The sequence below is a fragment of the Pongo abelii genome, chromosome 5, assembly GCF_028885655.2.
Source record: "Pongo abelii isolate AG06213 chromosome 5, NHGRI_mPonAbe1-v2.0_pri, whole genome shotgun sequence".
NCBI classification, from domain to species: Eukaryota; Metazoa; Chordata; class Mammalia; order Primates; family Hominidae; genus Pongo; species Pongo abelii.
In genome coordinates, this window is record NC_071990.2 from 25,440,157 (window position 1) to 25,459,398 (window position 19,242).

The window sequence follows — 19,242 nt, forward strand, 5'->3', positions numbered from 1 at the left end:
TTCTTTTTTATTGGTGCTTCCAAAGGGGGATGGTATATGCAACATTTCCCAAATTTATTTGACCAGGGACCATGTATTTATTTATTTAGGAGCAGCTCAGAGGATTAGTGTTCCATGGAGAACACTGTGACAAAGGCTGTTCTACACCACAGAAGATTTTTTTTTCCTCTCTCTCTTTTAGAGGGCTCTTTTATTTTGGTGCATACATGTTTATTATTCAGAGCCAGCAAACTCTGTAACTTTCTCCATTGGTTATATAAAAAGTGTTTGCATTTTCCTTGGATATTTGTGAGGTTTTGAAGGGCTGGGATAATGACCATTGAGTGAGCTCTTAACTTGGTGCCAGCTACATTGCTGAGCATTTCCTCCAGAATCTCATTAGTGGGAAGTACGAATTTGCAGTTCTGCTTTTTAGGTGAGAGGATAACTTGACCAATATGCCATTTATGGATCATTTCCAACATGCCAGACATTTTAAGGTGAAAAGATTTTAAAAATCATGTATAGTTTTATATAGAGATTGATATATAGTTGTAAGAAGTTATACAGAATGATTCTGTGTCCCTTTCACCCAGTTTCTCCCAATGGTAACGTGTTGCATAACAGTATTACAGTATCACAATCAGGCAATTAACACTGATACAGTGATCAACACTTTAACACTTTTTATATTTTTTCTTCCTTTCTCTCCTCTCTTCTCCTCTTCCCTTCCCTTCTCTTTTCTTCTCTTCTCTTCTCCTCTTCTCTCTTCTTTCGTTTCTTTCTTTTTTTGAGACAGGGTCTCGCTCTGTTGCCCAGGCTGGACTACAGTAGCAATATCATGGTTCAGCACAGCCTTGACCTCCTGGGCTCAAGCAATCCTCCCTCCTCAGCCTCCCATGTAGCTAGCTATGACCATAGGTATGCACTACCATACCCGTAATTTAAAAAAAAATGTGTAGAGATGGGGTCTCACTATGTTGCCTCGGCTGGTCTTGAACTCCTGGGCTCAAGTGACCCTCCTGCCTGGCCTCCCAGAGTGTTGGGATTACAGACATGAACCACCATGCCCTGCCATTTTTTAGATTTCATAGGTTTTACACACATTCTTTGTGTGTGTGTGTGTGTACATTTAGTTCTATGCAGTTTTTCACATGTGAAAATTTGTGTGACCACCACCGCAGTTAAGATACAGAACAGTTCCATCACAAGGATCCCAAATGGTATGCCTTTATAACCATAGCCAACTCTCTCCTTCTCTATAATTTTGTCATTTTAAGTAGTCTCTATAAATGGAACTATACAACATGTAACCTTTTGAGATTGGCTTTTTAACATCCTAGCTGCTTTTAATCCACTGTTGCCAATTATTACAGCAATCCTATATGGATTCTTTTTTTTTCTTTTTTTCTTTCTTTCTTTTTTTTTTTTGAGACAGAGTTTCTGTCTTGTTGCCCAGGCTGGAGTGCAGTGGCGCAATCTTGGCTCACTGCGACCTCCCTCTCCCGGGTTCAAATGATTCTCCTGCCTTAGCTTCCTGAGTAGCTGGTGTTACAAGTGCCTGCCACCACGCCCGGCTAATTTTTTGTATTTTTAGTAGAGATGGGGTTTCGCCATGTTGGCCAGGCTTGTCTTGAACTCCTGACCTCAGGCGATCCATCTGCCTCGGCCTCCCAAAGTGCTGGGGTGAATTCCTTTTAGTAGATGAGGAAGTGAAACCCTGGAAGAGTACAGTGTCATGCCCAAGGCTATACTACTAGTGGACCAGGAAGCGAGGAGGGGCCCAAACATCCCTGATTCTCAGCCTTGACTCCTTTCACTCAGCGTTGGCCTTTCTCTATCTGGATTCCCAGTGTTCACATTCTGTTTCTACCGACACAGTTCTCCTTTTCTCTTCCTCTATACTCAAAATAAAGTCTCTCTCGTTTTTTATAAATCTTAAATTTTAAAAAATAAGCTTGGATCACATTATTATTTTGGAAGTGCAGAGATTGGATATTTTTTCCGTCCAGCTCTATTTTGGTCTTGTTACCATTTTCAGTGTTTTCTGTGCTGAGTTGCTTCACCACCTTGATGCTGCCACAAATGATGAGGATGGTTGTAGTGTAGAGAATAAAGGTGGAGATTCTTGCACATCATTTCTTGAATCCATGTATAGGCATCTTTGGCTTGCAGCCCATCTGAGTGCTGTATTCAGCCTACTAGCTTTGGTTGCTCTGGTGCTAAACATATTCCCAGCGCCTTTGGGACTTAACTCACTACAGGCAAGAAGCTGTCAGTGCACTGAGGGATGGTGGGAAAGCAAAATGCATACATTTCTATTTATCACAGTAGTGCCAGATGCTGTATATTTAAGAAAAAAACTTCCAATATTGGAGAAGAATTGCCGTCCGCCCCGCTCACTCTTTTTTTTTTTTTTTTTTTTTTTAAACAGGGTCTGGCTCTGTCACCCAGACTGGAGTGTTTTGATGCAATCTCAGCCCACTGCAACCTGCACTTCTCAGGCTCAAGTGATTCTCCTGCCTCAGCCTCCTGAGTAGCTGGGACTATAGGCATGTGCCACTGCACCTGGCTCATTTTCTTTTTTAGTAGAGATGGGGTTTTGCCATGTTGCCTAGGATGGCCTTGAACTCTTGAGTTCAAGCGATCCGCCTGCCTTGGCATTCCAAAGTGCTAGGGTTACAGGTGTACAAGTGTGAGCCACCATGCCTGACCATAAGCCTTTTGAAAGCTGTACTTTTGAAATGTATGTGGGATGTAGTATTTAAGAAGATTAGGAAACAGCAAAATGTGTAGATTTTTGTTGATCGTTGAACCGCCTAGACATTCTCTTCTTTCAGTGTCCATTTATGTATGTATGTATTATGTATTTAGAGACAGCGTCTTGCTCTTTTGCTCAGGCTGTAGTACAGTGGCACTATCACAGCTCACTGGAACCTCGAACTCCTGGGTTCACAAGCAGTCCTCCCATTTCAGCCTCCCAAATAGCTAGGATTACAAGTGTGTACTACCATGCCTGGCTAATTAAAAAAAAAAAAAAATTGTAGAGATGTGGTCTCACTGTGTTGCCCAGGCTGATCTTAAACTCCTAGCCTCAAGCAGTCTTTCCATCTTGGCCTCTCAAAGTGCTGGGATTACAGGCATAAGCCACCATAAACTGCCTTTCAGTGTCTTTGAACTAGCTGTTCCCTCTGCCTGGAAAACTTTCCTAAGATTTCCATGCAGTTTGGGGCACTTCCTCACCTTCTTCAAATCTCTGTACAATGTTACCTTTTTTCTGTGTCTGTGCCTGACATTTAAAATTGTAACACCTCACCCTCACCCCATTCTGCTTTATTTTTCTCCATCACACTTTGAGCAGCTTTGAACATGCCCCTATGTCTTCGTTATGTGTCTATGCATTGTTTTCTCTTTCCTAGAATGTAAACCTCCTGAAGGCAGGGATTTTTGCCTATTTTGCTCACTGCTGTATATCCAGCCTTTTAGAGTAGTGCCTGGCACATACTAGATCTCATTATACATTATACAAATAAATGAAAGTTTTCAAGATTAAAGATTTGTATGAATTAAGTTAAGCAACAGCACCCTCTTACAGGACACAAGAGAATAATCTTGTCTGTACAGGTTGGCCCCTGGTAAGATGCTCATTTAGAAATGGTTGTGTCAGTTTAATGTAAGTGTGTTCTTTTCTTGCCTACTTAAAATGTATTTCTAACTATGACTTCCTTTGGAAAATGATTGACTTTGGGGGAGCTCTTTCAGAGGTAAAGGAAGTTAACTAGCAGATCTAGGTAACTGAACCTTGCGTACTATTCTAGAAATGTTTATACTTCTGCCAAATTGAAGCATGAGTTCAGTGTTTGCATAACCACCTGTGCAATTACTGATAGTAGCATTCCAGTATGCATTTGCTGAACTATACTCTTCGATTTTGCAATAAAAGTGTTTTCACATGTTGGCTGCTACTGTGAAAATTGGTTTCTCTCAAATGTTTGGAAAGCTTGTGCTGCAGTTTTGATGTGGGGGGGTGTGGTCTAGTGCTGCATAACATTTACTTTTTTGGTGGAAGGGGAATCCATGATGTAAACTTTTGGTTTCAATTTCTCTCTTTGGAGCTCTTTTGGTTAGTGCTAAGAATACTGAGGGTATCCCTATAGATGCTGGTTAAAAAACAAAGCAATGTTGTCATTGACAGTTTGGTCGAGTGGGATGTAAGCTGCTGAGTGGGGTGAAGACCTGGTCTCCTTGGGGCTGGTTTGGGGTTTGGGAATGGTTTGGAGGGTGGCTGCCATTGAGGAGCAGGAAGTGGGGGTTGCTGCTGTGTCTGGAAGGACCTCCTAGGGGAGAGCTAGCAAACCAACATCACCAGTGCCCCTAGAACACTCAGCTGTGTGTGGTGTGGCTGTGTGTGCCCTTGCTGATACTCAGTCCTGTTAAGGCTTGAAGAGGAAGTTAAGGAGGGTAAGACTTGGAGAGGGAAGAGTTAAGGAGGGAGAATATTAATGCAGTAAGGAAGTAATTAGTATTTTGAGACAGGTTCCCATGTGTGAACACTTGAGTTCCAAACAGCCCACACTTGGCTTCATTATCTACAGACCACCTCTTCTGTGCTGCATTCAGACTCTCCCCCAAACCCCGACAGAGCCTCGGTCTGTTGCCTAGGCTGGAGTGCAGTGGCGTGATCTCGGCTCACTGCAACTTCTGCCTCCCAGGTTCAAATGATTCTCCTGCCTCAGTGTTCCGAGTAGCTGGGATTACAGGCACACACCACCATACCCGGCTGATTTTTGTATTTTTAGTAGAGATGAGGTTTCACTATGTTGGCCAGGCTGGTCACAAACTCCTGACCTCAAGTGATCCGCCTGCCTTGACCTCGCAAAGTGTTGGGATTACAGGTGTAAGCCACCGCACCCGGCCACATTCAGACCTTTCCATGTCAGCTGAACTATCAGTAAAATTCTGAGCACAACTCTGAGAGAAATTCAGAGTTCAAATCAGTTGGTATGCCAGAAGCAGAGAACCCTGATCCTTACTGGAGTTGATTAGGACACCTTCTCTTTGTTAGTTAAAGGTGTGGCTAAACTTAAATAACTAAGAGAGGTCAGACACGACTTACTTAGTTTCTGAGAGTAGTTGTTAGCTGTCCTTTTCCCAAGGGAAATAAGCTAAGCTGAATTACTTAAATCACACTTTTTCCATTTCTTAAAATGATTTCCATTTCCCTGCCCTAGGAAAATAGGCGGCTGCAGAGAGGTTGTGACAGAATTATAAAGCTATTTGAGTTAAATTAGCCCAGTACATCACTCTTAGAGCACATTGAACAGACAGCTAACACCTCCTAATAAGCACCGGCTGCATACAGATCAATGTTTTCAAATGAAACCAAAGACATACATTCAATTTATGGAGACAAAACAGACATTACTCAGGAATCTCATAGAACCCCAGATGATTATGATATAACCAATAACGTAAGACCCACCTGATTGGCAGTTCTGTGAATCTCCCTAAAATCTCTACTAAAATGGTGAAGTCCTGTACTCTTTACTCTGGAGTCCTCTGTCTACCTTTCAGAAATGGTTGAAATATCTAGATGTGGAATTAATGAGATTTTACATGTCTACACTCTTTATGTATTTTAATGTGATAAATGGCTTCATGTATGTATATTCTTCCTTGTCCCAGACTCATGTTTTTTGACTAAAATGTTTAATTGGTCAAAATATGTTGTATTGATCAATATGTTATACAGAATGATGTACTTATTGATTTACTGTAAAGAATTACAATGGAGCAACTCTGTTAGGAGGGTTCATTTTTTCATTTTAGCAAGGAAAATTTGCCAGTTATTTTGGCTGAATTTAAAACCCCTTACATGATTAGATCACATGTCTATTTCTGCTATAATAGAGGAGTGTAACTAAGTTTATCTGAACTTTTAGGAGTCTCCTTTTAGGCTCAAATTAGTTAGTCTGGTGTATACAGGGCCTTTGTTAAAGACTGGATTTAAATATTGGGTGGCTCTGTCTTGGATCCTGTTTTAGGGAATGCTTCTTGGAAGTCCCAGACGGGGAACTCATCATAACCTGGTTTTACCCCGTAGCATGGCCCCGTGCCATCGACACTATTAGAGCAAGGCTCAGTGTCTCAAGCTTTAGTTTTATTCTCAACCCATTGATCGCTCTTGCAGGCAGCGTAACAGTTGAATGCAATGCTGTATTTTGTTTTCTTTTTTTAAAGCTAGTCCAGAAATTACCACAGCTGCTTCTTGGTTAATCAGATGCTTAAGACTCCCGTTTCCACATTGCTTGGCTGCTACATTTTTATAACACCACAGCTGTCTGGATCTAGCTTGTGCCCCTCGCCCCCCTTACCCCTTTCCATCTGCCACCTCTCACCACTTCCTCACTTGCTATGTATCGAGGTGGCAAATTCCCAAGTAAACTGCTGACTTTCCTCCCCTGCGGGAAGGCTGGGCCTTTGGTTCACAGTAGCCTCTTTCACCAGAACTGTCGTAGGCTAGGAACCAACCCTGGAGTACTGCTGCTCTCAGAAGTGCCCACATTTGCCTCTGGAGCTTGCTTTGTATGTTTGGGTGTTGAATTTTCCCCTTGACTTGGAAACTTTTGCAAAGAAACTGAAAGGTGCTTTCAGATTAAGCAGCTGTGGCTCCCCCTCCCAGCCAACCTCTTTGTTTTTAAAGCTCAAAGTCTTATTTGAAGTGAGGAGAGAAGGTAGGTAGGTTGCAGTCCAGGTTTTCCTGTTTGTGAATGATGTTGCTTACCTTGGCTGATTCCTTTTCCTAATGACGGTGCTTCTAGTCTTGGCCTTTTGCCATGTGTGTACCATCCACTGGGAGCTGTTTTCCCTTGTCCTTTAAAGCATATCCGGCTCTATCTCCAGTGCTCTTCTAGCAAGCTGTTACAGTAAGCATAAAAACAAGCACATTAAACTAGGAATAAAATGCCAAGTTTCTATCTCCTTGCCAGCCTCATTAGAAAACAGTGATAAAGTATGTATGCATATAATTACAGTAATTAAACATTTGAAACCAGCTCAATAGGGAACCTTCTTAATGCTTTTATGAGTGTGATATTTTCATTTCAGAACTGGACTCTGGGTGGCTTCTGTTTTATTCAAGACCTTCGTCTTTATGGGGGGTAGGAGGGGGAAGGTGTTCCTTTTGACCACAACGCCAAGCGTCTGCAAGAGTAGCTTTATTACACATGTATTAGCAAGGAACAGAGCAACCTTTCCATCACTGTGTTTATTTTTGAGGGTGTGTAGCCAGTTGTCAAATATAAAGACATGAATGGCCTGGCTAGTAAAGAAGACATGTGGAAAATAATCGTAAACTGCCTGCCATGATGTGCTTGCTCTTAGGAGCAAAGGACAGGAATATTTTGTCTTTTGTACTGCCCCGATGGAGTCATACAGCCCTTGCATTTGTGTGGGATGATAGAATAGCACTATGGGGTTTGTCTGCCTCATAGCTCTTCCACCCTGAGAGCTGTTCTCACTTAGGAAGTGGAAAGTCTAAAGGACCAACTGTAGGTTGAACCAGGAGTTTTATTCACTAAACAGATTTTTTATTTTGAGTTGATATATATATATATATATGTAAAATTTCAATAGCTTTTGAGGTACAAATGGTTTTTGGTTACATGGACAAATTGTATAGTGGTGACGTCTGCGATTTTGGTGCACCCATCATCTGTGTGTATTGTACCCAATATGTAGTTTTTTTTAATCTCTCATCTCTCTCCTCCCCTCCCCTCTTCTGAGTCACCAAAGTTCGTTAAATGACTCTGTATGCTTTTGTGTACCCATAGTTTAGCTCCCACTTATAAGTGAGAACATACGGTATTTGGTTTTCCATTCCTGAGTTACTTCATGTAGAATAATGGCCTCCAGCTCCATCCAAATTGCTTTGAAAGATATTTCATTCTGTTTTTTGTCTGAGTAGTATTCCATAGTGTATATAGACCACATTTTCTTTATCCACTCATCAGTTGATGGGCACTTAGGTTGGTTCTGTATCTTTGCAATTGTGAATGGTGCTGTGATGTGTGCACGTGTCTTTTTGATAGAATGACCTCTTTTCCTTTTAGTAGATGCCCAGTAGTGAGATTGCTGGATGGAATGGTATCTTTACTTTCAGTTCTTTAAGGAATCTTCATGCTGTTTTCCGTAGAGGTTGTACTAATTTACATTCCTACCAGCAGTGTATAAGTAAGTGTTCTCTTTTTACCACATCCATGGCAACATCTATTGTATTTTAACTTTTTAGTAATGGCCATTCTGGCTGGGGTAAGGTGGTATCTTGTTGTGGTTTTAATTTGCATTTCCCTGATGATCAGTGATGTTGAACATTGTTTTGTATATTTGTTGGCCATTTGTATATCTTCTTTTGAGAAATGTCTATTCATGTCATTTGCCCACTTTTTGATGGGATTATTTGTTTTTTTTCTTGCTAATTTATTTGAGTTACTTGTAGATTGTGGATATTAGTTCTTTGTAGGATGCATAGTTTGCAAATATTTTCTCCTACTTTGTGGGTCGTCTGTTTACTCTGATTATGATTTGCTGTGCAGAAGCTTTTTAGTTTAATTAGGTTCTATTTATTTATTTTTGTTTTTGTTGCATTTGCTTTTGGGGTCTTAGTCATAAATTCTTTACCTAGACCAATGTCCAGAAGTTTTTCCTAGGTTGTCTACTGTAATTTTTATGGTTTCAGCTCTTAGAGGTAAGTCTTTGATCTATCTTGAGTTGATTTTTGTATATGGTGAGAGATAGGGATCCAGTTTCTTTCTTATACATGTGGCTATCCAGTTTTTTCAGCACCATTTATTGAATAGGGAGTCCTTTCTCCAATTTATGTTTTTGTATACTTTGTCGAAGATCAATTGTCGTTGGTAAGTATTTGGTTTTATTACTGTGTTCTCTGTTCTGTTACGTTGGTCTGTGTATCTACTTTTATACCAATACCATGCTGTTTTGGTACCTATAACCTTGTAGTATAATTTGAAGTTAGGTAATGTGATGCCTTCATGTTTGTTCTTTTTGCTTAGGATTGCTTTGGCTATTTGGGTTATTTTGGGTTCCATATGAATTTTTTTTTTTCTAATTCTGTGAAAAATGCTGTTGGTATTTTGATAGAAGTTGCATTGAATCTCCAGATTGCTTTGGGTAGTATGGCCATTTTCATGAGATTGATTCTTCCAATTCATGAGCATGGGATATTTTTTCCATTTGTTTGTGTTATCTTTGATTTCCTTCAGCAGTGTTTTGTCATTCTTGAAGAGATTTTTCACCTCCTTGTTAAGTATATTTCTAGGTGATTTATTTTATTTTATTTTTGCCGTTATTATAAAAGTGATTGAGTTCTTGATTTGATTCTGAGTTTGATTGTTGTTGGTGTATGGCAGTGCTACTGATTTGTGTACATTGATTTTGTAACCTGAGACTTCACTGAGTTCATTTATCAAATCTAGGAGTCTTTTGGAGGAGTCTTTAGGGTTTTCTACGTATACAATCATACCATTGGCAAACAGAGATAGTGTAATTTACTCTTTTCCAATTTGGATACCCTTTATTTTTCTTCTTGCCTGATTGCTCTGACTAGGGCTTCTGGTGCTATGTTGAATAAAGTAGTGAAAGTGGGCATCCTTGTCTTGTTCCAGTGCCGAAGGGCAATGGTTTCAACTTTTCCCCTTCAGTGTGATGTTGGCTGTGAGTTTGTCATATATGGCTTTTATTATTTTGAAGTATATTCCTTCTATCCCTAGTTTGTTGAGAATTTTTATCATAAAGGGATGCTGGATTTTATTGAATGCTTTTTCTGCATCTATTGAGATGATCAATAGATTTTTGTTTTTTTAAAATTCTGCTTATATGATGTTTCACATTTATTGACCTGCATTTGTTAAACCATCCCTACATCCTGGATGAAACCCACTTGATCATGGTGAATTACCTTTTTGATGTGCTGTTGGATTCAGTTTGCTAGTATTTTGTTGAGGATTTTTACATCTTTGTTGATTCAAGGATATTGTTCTGTAGTTTTCTTTGTCTTTTTTTTTTCTGTTATGTCCTTCCCTGGTTTTGGTATCAGGGTGATATTGGTGTCATAGAATGAGTTATAGAGGATGCCCTTTTTCTCAACCTTTTGGAATAGTTTCAGCAGATTGGTACCAGTTCTTCTTTGAATGTCTGATACAGTTCAGCTGTGAATCTATCTGGCCCTTGGCTTTTTTTTTTGTGGCAATTTTAAAATTACTGATTCAATCTTGCTATTTGTTGGTCTGTTCAGGATTTCTATTTCTTCCTGATTCAAGCTAGGAGGATTGTATGTTTCCAGGAATTTGTCCATTTCCTCTAGGTTTTCTAGTTTGTTTGCATGGAGGTGTTCGTAGTAGTCTTGAATGATCTTTTGTATTTCTGTTGGTTATAATGTCTCCATTTTCATCTCTCTCTCTCTCTCTCTTTTTTTTTTTGTTTTTTAACAGAGTCTCACTTTATTGCCAGGCTGAAGTGCAGTGGCGCGATCTTGGCTCACTGCAACCTCCGCCTCCCTGGTTCAAGCGATTCTCCTGCTTCAGCCTCCCGAGTAGCTGGGACTACAGGCCTGCGCCACCATGCGTGGCTAATTTTTTTGTATTTTTAGTAGACACGGGGTTTCACCATGTTGGCCAGAATGATCTCGATCTCCTGACCTTGTGATCCATCCGCCTCGGCCTCTCAAATGCTGGGATTACAGGCCTGAGCCACCACGCCCGGCCTCCATTTTCATTTCTAATTGAGCTTACTTGAATCTTTTCCTAGTTAATCTAGCTAGTCATCTAGCGATTTTGTTTATCTTTTCAAAAAACCAAGTTTTCGTTTCCTTGATCTTTTGTATTTTTTGTTTGTTTGTTTCAGTTTCATTTAGTTCTGCTCTAATGAGAAGCTCTTTGTTATTTCTTTCATTCTGCTAGCTTTGGGTTTGGTTTGTTCTTGCTTCTCTAGCTCCTTGAGGTATGCTGTTAGATTGTCAGTTTGTGATATTTCATACTTTTTGATGTAGGCATTTAGTGCTGTAAACTTAACTCACAGCACTGCTCTTGCTGTGTCCCAGAGGTTTGATGATGTGTGTCACTATTATTCATTTTGAAATATTTCTTAATATCTATCTTGATTTCATTGTTCATCTAAAAGTCATACAGGAGTAGGTTGTTTAATTTCTATGTATTTGTATGGTTTTGGGAATTCCTTTTGCAGATGATTTCTAGTTTTATTCCACCGTGGTCTGAGAAGATACTTGGTATGATTTTGATTTTTTAAAATTTATTGAGACTTGTTTTGTGGCCTATCATATGGTGTGTCTTGGAGAATGGTCCATATTCTGATGAGAAGAACGTATATTTTGTGAAATACCTTTTTCCACCTCTTTCCCTGGAGTCTATAAGAATCCTTTCATGTTAGGTGATTCTCTTGAAGACAGCAGATATTTGATTTGTAACTTTTTATCCATTCTGCCAAAATATATCTTTTAAATGGAGTATTTAATCTCAAGATGCAAGGTACTGTTCAGTTATGTTGATTGTTACATAGGTACTTGGTTTTCTTCATTGTGTTATTGTTGATCAGCCCTACACATTTTATGCTTTCTAGAGGTTCTATTCTGGTGCATATCAACCTTTTGATTCAAGATTAATAACTCCTTTTAGTATTTCTTGTAGGGTTGGTCTGGTAGTGACACATTCCCTCAGCATTTGCTTCTCTGAAAAAGACTCCTTCATTTGTAAAACTTAGTCTTGTTGGATAAAAAATTATTGGCTGACAGTTATTCTGTTTGAAGAGGCTAAAGATAGGACTCCAATCTCTTCTGGCTTGTAAGGTTTCTGCAGAGAAGTCTGCTGTTAGTCTGGTATGTTTTCCCCTGTAGGTTACCTGATACTTTTGTCTCACTACTCTTAGAATTCTTTCCTTGATGTTTACTTTAGATAGCCTGATGACTGTATGCCTTGATGATGTCCTTTTTGCAGTGAATCTCCCAGGAATTATTTATGCTTCTTGCATTTGGTTACCTAAATCTCCAGCAAGGCCAGGGAAATTTTTCTCACCTATTTTCTCAAATAAGTTTCCCAAATTTTTGCTTTCTCTTCTCCCTCAGTAACACCATTGATTCTAAGGCTTGACTGTTTTACATAATCTCATATTTCTTGGAGACTTTGTTCATTTCTTTTAATTCTTCTTTATTTTTGTCTGGGTTAATTTGAAAGGCTTATCTTCAAGCTCTGAAATTCTTTTTTCTACTTGTTCTAGTCTAGCATTAAAACTTTCTACTATATTTTGCAATTTCCTAAGTGTATCTTTAATTTCCAGAAGTTCGGATTGATTTTTCTTCAGAATATCTATCTCTTTAGAAAATTTTTTGTTCATACCGTGAAATGTTTTTTCAATTTCTTTATGCTGGTTTTCACCTCTGTCTTGTATTTCCTTGAATAGCTTTAATAATCCACCTTTTGAATTCTTTATCTGGTATTTCAAAGATTTCATCTTGGTTTGGACCCATTGCAGAAGAGCTAGTGTGATCTTTTGGGGTTGTTATAGAACCCTGTTTTGTCATATTGCCAGAATTATTATTATTATTTTTTGAGGTGGAGTTTTGTTTTGTCACCCAGGCTGGAGTGCAATGGCACAATCTTGGCACACTGCAGCCTCTGCCTCCTGGGTTCAAGGGATTCTCCTGCCTCAGCCTTGCGAGTAGCTGGGCTTACAGTGCCCATCACCATGCCCAGCTAGTTTTTGTATTTTTAATAGAGATGGGGTTTCAACATGTTGGCCAGGCTGATCTCAAACTTCGTACCTCAGGTGTTCCGTCTGCCTCAGCCTCCCAAAATGCTAGGATTACAGGCATAAGCCACTGCACCTGGCTGCCAGAATTATTTTTCTAGTTCCTTCTAATTTGGGTAGGCTATTCTAATTATTCTTGAATTTATTTTTGATTTGACTTAAAAAAATTTTTTCCCCCTTGAGGATGTGACTTTATAGTTTATTGTAGCCTAATTCAGCTCTTGGTGCTTTCAGGGGTGAAGACTGTGTATGACTTCCTTGGTTATAGAGAGTCTTTGTATGACAGCTTTCTCACATGCTGGTTGTAGTAGCATAGTGCTTGGTTTGTGAGCAGGTTCATTGTCTCCTGTGGGGTTGGAATTGCAGAGGTCTCTTAAAGCTTATCTCATTCCCCAGTGGTGTGTACTTTTTAATTAATTAATTTTTTTCCGCAGTATTTTATTTACTGAGTTGAAACAGCTTAGGCTTCAGGCCAGTAGGAGAGATGTCCATGGGTAAAAATCAGTTGTGGCTAAAGCAGGTTGGTAAATGCAGTACTCAGTGGTGGGCAGAGGTCCCAGCCTTGATAGAGAAGCAGCTGGGGCAGCTCTCAGTGAAATGCACTGAGGTCTTTTCAAGGGAAAGGGAAGAAGCCACCTCAGCTTCCCTGCTAGGCCAGCAGGAAAGTGATCCACCTTCCAATTACACTCCTGACCCAGAGATCCAGCTATTCAGATCAGGCACCTCTTTTCATCTGCAGGAATGTTGATGTTCAACATAGAAAGGGATTGTGATTGTACCCCTCATCCAAGCTTGAACCTAGGGGACATGCATTCTCTGTGGATGCAGTTACCCTGAAGTATTCCAGAAAGGCTGTCTACAGGTGCATCCATGCTGAGCTCCCATGGGGGAAGCCTCAGCTATGTCGATAGTGGATGAAGAGGAGAAGAAATCACCTTCTCCAAGACCCTTCATGAGCACCAGGGCTGACTGGCTGTTGGGGTAGAGCCACAGACGTTTTCTGCTGAGCCAAGCACTGCAACTGTGCCTCTGCTAAAAGAAACTTCCCAGAAATGGAAAATTTCTGGGACTCAAGGCCTGCCATCTTGATTCTTTTGTTTCATGGAGTGCTCCCTTGATGTCATGCACTTTTTCCCTTAGGAGTAGAAATCCCTGAAGTCCAGACTACTGTGAATGCAACTCTTACCTGGGTCTAGCTGCCTAGTGGGGCTGCCACACTCCAGGGTGGTGCTGGGGGATGTCTCCAAGGGATCCAGTGATGTGACCTGTCCTCAAGTATGCCAGCAGTGGGTACCAGCACCAGTTCTGATTGGGATGGCAGGGGAGTGCTGTGAGATTCCTTGGTCATGAAAAGCCTTAGTGTGTTGGTTTTCTCAAGTACTGGTTGTAGTAGTAGATGAACTGGTCACATGGACAGACTCAGGATCTCTTGGTTAGCCAGGGTGTTGCAGGCAATAGTGATTGCTGAGGTCACACATGAGTTTTCTCCTTCCTGCGTGCTGTGTTCTTCTGCCTGAAGATGCTAATCTCCTATGTCAGTTGGCCTCCAACCAGAAGGTGGTGCTTGCAAAAGAGTACTAGCTGTGGTGGTGGTAGGATTTGTGCTTGCCTTATGTACCCAGGGGAGGCACTCTGGTGTCTCAGGCAATTGGTGGGGCCATAGAACTCCCAAAAGTTTCTGTTCTTTGTATTAATCTACCAGGGTAGGATTGAGGGGCAAAGCCAGGTAAGGGCTGGGTCAGGCAAGTCTGTGCTCTAGCTCTACATATGTGGGCAAAAGTAGCGGTTCCAGTGGGGATCAGAAGGCAGTTCTCTGGCTGCTAGGGTATATTCAAGGAAAAAGCACAGCTGCTTCTGCTGCACCGAAGAGTCTGCATGGAGAGTGGGGACTAGCAGGTAGCAGCAAGCTCTACTCAGCTTTCATGCACTTGGCAAGGCAGGTCTTGTAGCCACAGCGTACCACTAGCAGCAGCTAGCTGGGTTCCAGACAATTGGCACTCAGAACTCAAAACTGCCCCAAGCCATTAGCCTTTGCATGGCCTTCAGGCCACATTTCTCTTAGTCTCCCCACACAGCAGGGGCACCCAACCCCTGTGCTCTCTTATGGCTGCAGCACACTTCCCACTTGCCCCTCAGTTCTGACCAAGGGAGCTTGTTCCCACTCATATCGTAAATCTCAGTTGAGCTTCTCTCAACCTGTGATTGCTGTCTGAGTTAGCTGGCTGACTTCCACAAGGTCCCTTGTGAGGTAGGATCAGCAATGGCTTCCCTCTCTCCTTGCTGGAGACTGGGAGCACACTGAAAGCATGTCCAGTGCTACTCCTTCTCATATACTCCCCATGGCTCACTGAATCAGCTTTAGTGCTGGGTAGGGTTGAAGGCTTCCCTTGTGGCCTGGATTGCCAGGTTCCCCAGTAGGAGTGTATATCCTAGAGGCAGTTTATTGTCTTCTCACACTCTGGGGACTTAGAGTTTTCCATCTGCCTCATAGTAAGTTCCTGTGTTTCTTCCTGAAAAAAAATTCACAGTGTGAATCTCTCCACACTATTTTGTCTTTCCAAGTGGTAGAGGCTTGCTCACAGTGCCTCCAATCCACTATCTTGGGGATAAAAAAAATCCAGATTTTATTGGGTATCTTTGGGGTGAGAGTTAGTGTACAATTTAGGGACATTATTCTTGGAACCAGACAGACCTTGGTCAGACTCCTGGCTCAGCCATTTTCTGGTTGTGTGGACTACAGCAAATTTAAAACTTAAGTCTCGGTTTCCTCATCTGTAAAACTAAAATAATGGTGGTCACACATACCCATAAGATTATTTTGAGACTTAAATAAGATAATGCATACAAAGCATTTAGCACAAAGTTTGACTCAGTAGGTGCTTTTGGTGTTCGTGCCATTATTAGCTTTGTATTAAAGAGGTATATATTGTCCTGTCTTCTAGGAGCTTACAGTCCAGTAGGGCCATAAGATACATATTGAGGAAAGAAAGGGGAATGTCAGCCTGCTGTGATGTGTTGGGAGAGACTTTCTTGAGGAGTTGGGATTGGGGCCACTGTGTTGTACAATGCCAGGGAACACCATTTACATCATCTTTGAGAATGGGTCCCTCTGGAGTAGTGCAGTTGCACTGCTTGGAATTTTGAATGTGACCATGAAAGATGTGTAGAATTTGGATAGATGGAAGGAGGGGTTTGGGTTTGGTAGGAAAAAACAAGATTCTTTCAGAGGATGGTGAGACCTCTCAGCTGGCCAGAGAGCTTTTTGCATTGAGCAGAGGTAGTCAGGCTGTGTGTCTTGAGGTGGCTCCAGGGCTTTGCTTCTTTCTGATTACTAAAAGGTGGATGGAATGAACCTTCTGGTGAAATGCATACAGGTCAGGGTGAAATGCCTTTGATCTCTTCACATTGTCTTCCTTGAGTCTCCTCAAGGGCCGGGATTGCTATATTTCCAAAAGGGCACTTTTCTGTGAATAGCCTTTTAGCCTGGTTAAGTAAACCAAAAGGCTCACTTGCTTTTTCTGCCATTTCTTTTTCTTTAACATTACTTGTAACTCATTTTGTTAAATACCACATTTACTCAATATGTGGAGTGATCAAGATGTTGTATGTGTGACCCTGTACCCTGGTTCTACTTTGTATAGCCTTACATTTCTTTTGAACTTCTTTATGCACTTTTTTTCTTTTCTTTTCTTACCTCTATGGAATTTATTCTGCTCTTTAAGGACTCTCAAAGGCATAGTAGATCATGGCATAAATTAGGTGGCAAGAAAGGATTTTCTTTATCATTAGGCTTCTATTCTTCTAAAGCTGTGTCTTTGGGAGATTTTAATTGTGAGGATGTAAATAAAGTCATATGGACCAAAAGTGAATAGCATATTTAATTATCTTATAAATAACTTTAGCTTAGTAAATCTCCGATGTTATTTTAAAAACACAGTATTTTATTGGGTATTTAGTATTATATGATACTCTAAAGCAGAAGTCACCAAACTTTTACTCTAAAGGGCCAGATAGCAAATATTTTAGGCTTGCAGGCCGATTTTCTGTTGTAGATACTTAGTTCTGCCATGGTAGTGTGAAAGCAGCCATAGAAAGTATACAAACTGATGGATGTGGTTATTCTGCATTAAAACTTTATTTACAGCAATAGACAGTGGGTCAGATTTGGCTCTCTGGAGTAGTTTGCTGACCCTTGCCCTCAAGGAAAGAGAGAGATTTGTTGGGTTGGGAAGGTAAATGGAAAATTACAGGAATTACAAAATTTCCAGATAATGAACTCTACGAAAAACTAAAAAAAACTTATACCTCCTGTTGTTTGAATTAGATTTCATGTTTGATATGAATTTGTAAATAAATCCCAAATACCTTTATTGATAGTTGTTCCTTTTTAAAATCTAAGGCCTTGGTTCACAACAAGCCTCTCTTTATTCATCAATCATTTATCGTTTTCTTTGCACCAGGCACTGTGTAGGTCATTGGAAATTTACAAATAACTTAGACACGCATTTTTCCTTTAAGGAGCCACAGTCTAGACTGTGTACTCTTTTTTGCCAGATGTGGACTCATGCCTTGGACCACATGAAATATTTGGTCTAAAGTAGCAAGAAACCTGCATTGGAAAAGGGACTTTTTGAGGGTACACTCATCTTTTTTTCTCTTTCTACTGTATGTGTGTTTGGACTGCTATATTTTTGTTTCTCTTTATTTTTGTATTGTTAGAGAAAGTCTGCTAGAATTTATAAATGGTGAGAATATTTTGATAACTTAGTTGCCAAAATTCCTAGTCTTGATTCCAGAGGTTGTGTTTTTCTGCACTTTAAAATTTTCACTTAGTCACCTTAATTCAGTTGTTGAATTTCTTTGAGTTCTGCCTATCAAATTATAAACAAGCACCACCAAATTGCAGAAGGTTATATCTTAATAGTATTGAAATAGGCAGTTATAAAAAATTGTGTCACCTAAGTCTAACAGCTCTTCTAGAATGTTTTCCTTTAGACCTAAGCCATTCTGGCCCTTGCACATTGGGTGGGTCTGTGATCTGTTTCTACTCACAACACTTCTGACACAAATGGCTGGATTTTTTCCACACCAACAACCAATTCTTCGACTCTGACACTACCCAGAGTTAGCACAGACCCCACAAGTTATGGGCTTAGACCCACAAGATTCTTCTCCACTTTAGATGCCAGTTGTAAGTCCAGGTCTCCTATACTTCTGACCAAGAGATGATAAATCTTGAGTTTCTATGAGTCCCACTCTTTGGATTCAGTAATTCTCTATAAAGGCTCACAGAACTCACAAAGTCACTTTACTTCCTATTACTGGTTTGTTATAGAAGTTACAACCCAGGAACAGCCAAATGGAAGACATGCACAGGACAAGGTATAGAGGAAGGGCATGCCCTCTCTAGATGCCCACCCTCCCAGCACCTTCGTGTGTTCACCAATCCAGAAACTCTTTGAACTCTGTAACTTAGGGGTTTTATGGCGTTTCCATTACATAGTCATGGTTGACTACATCACTGGTCATTGGTGATTAGTTCAATCTCCATCCCTTCTTCCCTCCCCAGAAATGGGGCAGGGGCTGAAAGTTCATTCCTCAAATTTCATGGTTGGTTCCCCTGGCAACCACCAGCCCTCATCCTGAAGCTCTCTAGGGGCCCACCAAGAGTCATCACATTTGCCTAAACTCAAGTATGATTGAAAATGGGCTTATAATGAACAAGAGACACTCTTCTCATTCCTGTCGCCCAGGAGATTCCAAAGGTTTTAGAAACTCTGTGCTAGGAACTGGGGATGAAGAACTTATTTTTGTTTTTTTAAGACAGAGTCTCACTCTGTCACCCAGGCTGGAGTGCAGTGGCTCAATCTCAGCTCATTGCAACCTCTGCCTTTCCGGTTAAAGCAATTCTCATGCCTCAGTCTCCTGAGTAGCTGGGATTATATGTGTATGTCACCACGTCCGGCTAATTTTTGTATTTTTAGTAGAGATGGGGTTTTACCATGTTGGCCAGGCTGGTCTTAAACTCCTGACTCCAGTTGTGTCCGGAGTTGGTTCCTTCCAGTGGGTTCTTGGTCTCACTGACTTCAAGAATGAAGCCGCAGACCTTTGCAGTGAGTGTTACAGCTCTTAAAGGTGGCACAGAGCCAAAGAGTGAGCAGCAGCAAGATTTATTGTGAAGAGCGAAAGAACAAAGCTTCCACAGCGTGGAAGGGGACCCGTGTGGGTTGCCGCTGTTGGCTGGGGGTGGCCACCTTTTATTCCCTTATTTGTCCCTGCCTATGTCCTGCTGATTGGTCCATTTTACAGAGTGCTGATTGGTGTGTTTACAATCCTTTAGACACAGAGTGCTTATTGGTGCGTTTTTACAGAGTGCTGATTGGTGCATTTACAATCCTTTGGCAAGACACAGAGCGCTCATTGGTG

General features: G+C 40.8%; 1 protein-coding gene across 13 annotated transcripts in view; it reads left to right on the forward strand.

Annotated features, from left to right (window-relative positions):
• Nucleotides 1–19,242, forward strand: part of CARMIL1 (capping protein regulator and myosin 1 linker 1) — a 349,638-nt gene that overhangs the window by 84,897 nt on the left and 245,499 nt on the right.